Source organism: Numida meleagris, chromosome Z (assembly GCF_002078875.1).
Source record: "Numida meleagris isolate 19003 breed g44 Domestic line chromosome Z, NumMel1.0, whole genome shotgun sequence".
Lineage (NCBI taxonomy): Eukaryota > Metazoa > Chordata > Aves > Galliformes > Numididae > Numida > Numida meleagris.
Genome location: NC_034438.1, coordinates 70362185 through 70367781, shown reverse-complemented (window position 1 = coordinate 70367781; position 5597 = coordinate 70362185).

The window sequence follows — 5597 nt, the reverse complement described above, 5'->3', positions numbered from 1 at the left end:
AGACAATAAAGCAGATGTTTGAGTGAAATTACCTGTTCTTAGCTTTAACAACACAGGTTGAACCATGCTCTTTCTCTCAGTTTAGTAAGACAGCAACATAAACAATGAAATGACTGGTAATGCTGCTTAAATAATAAGTGCTTAAATAACACAAGCATCTTCCCTATAACTGAAATAAATTTCCTGGTTTTTTTTTTGTTTGTTTGGCTGTTTTTTTTGTTTGTTTGTTTGTTTGTTTTTTGACAGAGTAACGCTGATGAAAATAATTTACACTGACAGGAATTGCCTTATTTCAAGATGGTATAGCTTAAGGAGATTTGGGGTTACAAATTGGAGATAAGACAATAGTAAGAGACAGCTTAGGATTTTGGACCAAATCTTTCTTCAAATTGAAAAAAAAAATCACCCTTTTGAGCTGATAAGATTCAGGCTACACAGGAAATGGATTTTACAGTGCTCTTTCATTTCTATTTCTTTTACTCCCGTGGTTATCTGATTCTCTTCTATAAGCAAGCTCACTCACAAATTCCTTTATTCTTCACAGGAAAAACAATTTAGCAATGCTTCCCACAGAAATGCGTTAACAGATTTTGTTCCTAACTGCAGTAGAATGCAGAGGGATAGTAAGACTCTACATCCTAGACATTCAGAAAGACTAATTTACCAACATATGGGGTGATAATTGATAAAATGATGTGTAATAAGGGGACAACAGAATTAACACATGATTTTGAAATATTCATAAAGCTGGGGCTCTGTATTATGTGCGTCATAGCCCTTGATTTATTTTTTGAGAAGAATCTCTTCTGAATTTCGATCTTTTTAGTCACATTTAGAAAGTTTATTTCCACTCTTTCTGAACTGTGTGAAGTTCACACTGCTATGTATGAACGAACGTGAGATGTTGATTACTGATCACCAAACACATGCCATTTAGACAGAAGCAGAATTTACCGATCTTGCTTGTTATTTTGTACAAGTACAAATAAGAGATAAATACAAATATCGTTTCTCTCCATTATGGTTGTTTTAATTCTTCTCATATATAACGTTTTCTTTAAACATTTCGCTCCTATCATTCTTTTTCACACAAACTGATATGCTTGTTTACCTGTAATGAAGGCACCAACTTTTTCTTGATAAATATAGGAGTTGGGACAGATATACAAATTACTGCAAGTCAAAATTAGTTATTCTCACATACTTGAGGTTATTGAACTAAAGTATAAAAGTTCTTATAAAAGTTCAATGATTGCTCTTCTAATGATTGGTTAAGTCATCAAATTTTTGTACTTGCTACCTTTTCTTCCATAATCAGTCTCTGTGTTGTGCTGTGTGTTAAAAAAAGAATAGGCCAGTTTTATACCAATTTCATGGACCACCTTTCATTACTGTTTCCACTGTGTCCTTGACACTGAAGGATTCTCACCTTACTATCTGCTTATCACAAGTGCTGTGGGCCCTGAGTACTGGGATTATTTATATCTGCTAAGTCAATACTCCTTCCTGATGAATCATAGAACAAGCAGCATTCTCTTCATAGAGCTCTGCAACCCTGTCAATGCAAATTTTAATTTCTCTTTTATTCTGCTACTCCCGCACACTCAATTGACATATAAAGAGATTAGGAATCAGTACCAAATGTCCCAAAAAGGAGAAAAGTACAAGTAACTGGGTGAGGTAGTGGACTTTGTGCTTCTGCCACAGAATTATTTGTTATGCTTAGATGTAGAAGGGAGAAACACTGTAGATCTGATTATTCCATGCCTTTATAATCCGTTAGAGCAGAAAGAAAAATATGAATAATTATGAATTTAATCTGAAGAATATCCTACAGTAGGTATTCCAACTACAGACATATTTTTGGAGTTCTGTAGGGCTGTGATTATTTAAAACACAGGAAAATCAAGTTACAAGGATGTTGAAGAAAATGGATTTGTGCTAATCCATTATTTCATTTCTTAAAAGAAAAATGGCCATAGGAGACAGCAATGTTGTGAAGAGATCTGCTGCTGGTTTAGAGAATACACTGATCTTGAATTCAAACTTTGAAGTTTAGAAATAGGTCTTTATCCCTCTTACTAAGAGCTAATCTCAGCAAAGTCTTAGCTAAAGTGCTACTGCAGATGTATGTGCTATTCTGATGCATTACTTCCAGAGCTTTGAGTGATTCAGTTTCCTCATGGTTTTCAGAATTTTGTTGGAATTTTTGAAGTGTCTCTCAAGACTTCAAACCATGCAATGAACGTGATGTAACAAATGGAAAGAGAACAACAGATAACTTGGACAAACATCAGTAATGAGCTATTAAAATGATGTACCCAGGTGGTAAAGATTCTGAAGACTTAGCTTGCGATGTAAGTTGTAAAGACCATTTTTGCATCAACAGAGGTGCACTGATGTGATGATAGTTTGATTTATTATACAAGTAGAACAAAATGTCTGTTTGTGTTTCATGTGTTTGAAACACTGTACTATCTCTTGGTCATAGAAATCACCATATTTTGCCAAATTCTTCTGCAGTAAAAAGTAGGGGAAAGGTTTTAGACTAAAAGAGACACTTAGATTATATGTTAGAAGAAAATTCTCTGTTTAGTGGATGGTGAGGCACTGGAATAGGTTGGCCAGGCAAGCTGTGGATGTGCCATCCCTGGAGGCATCCAAGGCGGCACTGGATGGCACTCTGAGCAGCCTGCTCTGGTGGCTGGCAACCTTGCCCATGACAGGGGGATTGCAATTGGATGGGCTTTAATGTCTCTTCCTAGCTGAGCCATTTTATGTTTCTATGTAAAAATGGTGATTTGAACCAGAAATTTTTGCTGCTGAAGCAGTGGATGTACTACTGCCATATCAGACATGTCACTAAGTAGCTATGGTACTTGCATTTAGAGATAGTGATATCACTCAGTTTACTCAGAGTTGTTGTCTCCCTAAAACATTAAATGAAATCACACTGCATATCAAAAATTACAAATCAACCCGTACATTTTTGCACCTTGCATTTTCAGATAAGTCTTCAGTTTCTTCTTTACGTTTCTTAATACACTCAAAACAAATACCTATTTAATTAAAGATTCTCAACAAATCTTCACAGAAGTCTTGTGTTTTATTGAAGTTCTTAACTTCTATTCTAAGATTAGGAAAACATATTTTCATCTTCATAGACTTGTGTACTGTTCTGGTATACATTCAAGGCAATTTTTTTTGTATTTGTTGCTGTTTATTATTCTTATTATTACTAAAGCAAATTATCTTCTTCCTCTCTAGAAAGATGACAGAGTGCTAAAATTTAATTTAGTTGTGGATAATGTGAGAGAACTGATGAATGGCTTAATAAACCCTAATAACAGACAAATAAGAAATAGTGCTAAGAAATAGTGACTGACAGGAGAAGAACTGCTGGAATTATGTTTGTTTGTTTTGCCTGTTTGAATGTGGAAGCATTTTCATTAATATGGACTCTCTCAGTGACCTCAAAACTAATCCTTATTACTTGATGTCCTCAGTGACTAGCTTGTGCAAAATACTATTCACTGGCTTTTGCAGAGTCGTTATGTAGTTTAGGACTTTCTATCACCAGCGTAGCTGAATGAGATACTGTAAACAAAGGATGCGACCTAAGTTTATATCTAATGGGAGATTTGCAACATTCTGAGTCCAAAAGGAAGTCAGTGGCAGGTCCACAGATTGCTTGTAAATCTCTATAAAGATTTTTTTGGTGAAACTCGATGCCCAAGAGACATGCTACAAGTGATCCCAAAACATGAGTCTTCTTGTTGTGAATGTTATGAAAACAGCCTGTAGGAAAAGTGTACAGCTGTTGAAGTAAGTGAAGAGCATACCTTGACAGCCTACTTATTCTGAAGTTCTAAACGATAAGTCAAGGACTTCATGTAAACTATACCAATTATCCTCAAATACCAATTATCTATTGGATAGGAAGTACTTTCTGGTCAGTGTGTTATTAACGTAGAAGATATACACTATCTCTTTACAATCAAGTGAATCTTGGCTTCTCTTATGGACAGTGATTATTTCAACAGTAAGAATACAGGTTCAGACATTATCAAAGGCATCAAGGAAATTTTTGTTTTGATAGGGTAAACACTTTTGCACTCAAATTCTGTTGAAGTATTTTCTCCAGAAAGCATGAGATAATAGTGAAAGCATGAAATAGAATTTAGTGAAAATCAAATTGCTGAATTCCTCATCCAAGGGTACAAAAGCCCTTTTTCTTCACTGATTGTCCGTTCACTTTTTGGGAAGAGATAAACTATGACTACATTTAATTTTAATTATACTCTTTTGGGGGACTATCTCGTATTCCTACTAGTACTGAATTCCCAGTTCATTTACATCTGTTGTAATCGTCCTTTGCTTTCTGAAACCCTCTAAACTTAACAAATAAGCTTAACACTACCCTAAGCCATAAGTACTGAAAGCATTACGTTTTTCTTCCTTGCACCAGTTGTTAGATAGTAAACTGATTATAAGGAGATCATATATTTCTGCTAAGAGCTTATGCATTCCAGAAGCAGGTATCAGCAGAATCCAAACCATTTCCATGCCAGGATTATTAAATCCCTGGATAAACATGTCAAAGATACCACACAAGAATGAATAGTGGCTTTTGTTGAGAACTTGACCATGTGCATGAAATAATTTCTTTAATGAGTGAGAAGGTCAGTAGGTAAGAACATACTGTCACAGAGTAAAGATACAGCACTAATTTGTATTATTAATTTCTATGTATCACGGCTTCCTCAAAATCTTTATCTTTCATTAGTAAAATAATTGCAATCTTATGGCAAAGGTCTTAGAGACTATTAATATTTGCTAGTATGTTTATTAAGTTATAATATAAGTGGAGTTAAAGATTATTTCTTCATTAAGTAAATTAAAGATTCGTAGGCAAATGTCTTGCTACCATCATTATAGCTAATAAAAGAAATCCTGACCGATCCTCAGTGTATATTGTTTTTGAATTTCTGGATGCTGATGTTTGAAGTAGACTCAGAGAACCAGAGGGCAGAACTGTGACATTTCATTTTGGCTTGAGATCTGTCCCTGCAAATTAACTTGTGCTCCCATACAATGCAATATCTCTCAAAGTCCCTGAGTGTAAGTCTTGATATGCAGTAACTGGATTGGCATTTTCACATCTTTTTTTGTGGCATCTGTGACTTTTACCATATAGAATTCTAGACTTAGTTATCACAGAATAAGTGGTCCAGTACAAACATTGTTGCTATATAAGCCTCTTGCCTACATAAAACATACAGAAAAAATCAAGTTATCCAGTAGCAACTAGCTTAAATTATTTCTTATGAAATGATTCTCAAATACATAGGTTTTGAATTTTCAGGCTGAATTTCTCAAAAATTCTAGAAGAGGTAGTGTTTGGATGACGTTGCATATATAGAGTACTTTAAGATGCAAATCAGTTATTTTTCATCTCCTCAGTAGCTTTAATGATTTCACATACTATGATTCTTAGCCTCATGAACATTTGAAGAAGTTATCCAAATAGCTTGGATGGAATTTTTTTTGTACAGCCTACATAACAGATAGAACTCTAGTGAGAGAAAAAAAAAAAA